A 346-nucleotide genomic window follows, 5' to 3' on the forward strand; every position below is an offset into this window, starting at 1 on the left:
TTTTTCCGAGGTCGTCATTTAGGAACGTGGTGGGTAGCCGAAAACGTAATATGTTGACGATTTGTCACCTAGCGTAAAATGTTACGCTTTGGGAGTGAGAACGGGTTGTACAGGTACACTGATATCATACAAACAGGTAACAGATGTGTCTTAATTGGCATTGCTCATATTGGGAGGACACATCATAAATATGCCACCATGATTTAAGTTTTAGCAAGTAATTTTAGTAAGTAAAGTCAGCAGAAAATGAATGTAAATTCGATGTCGTTCACGAGCTGACACCTGAGCTGGCATACAGATGCACTTCTCATGTACACATGTAGTTTGCATGGTGGTGAACTTGGAG

Source organism: Haplochromis burtoni, unplaced genomic scaffold (genome assembly GCF_018398535.1).
Source record: "Haplochromis burtoni strain Fernald_Lab_line unplaced genomic scaffold, NCSU_Asbu1 Contig_129, whole genome shotgun sequence".
In the NCBI taxonomy this organism is placed as follows: domain Eukaryota; kingdom Metazoa; phylum Chordata; class Actinopteri; order Cichliformes; family Cichlidae; genus Haplochromis; species Haplochromis burtoni.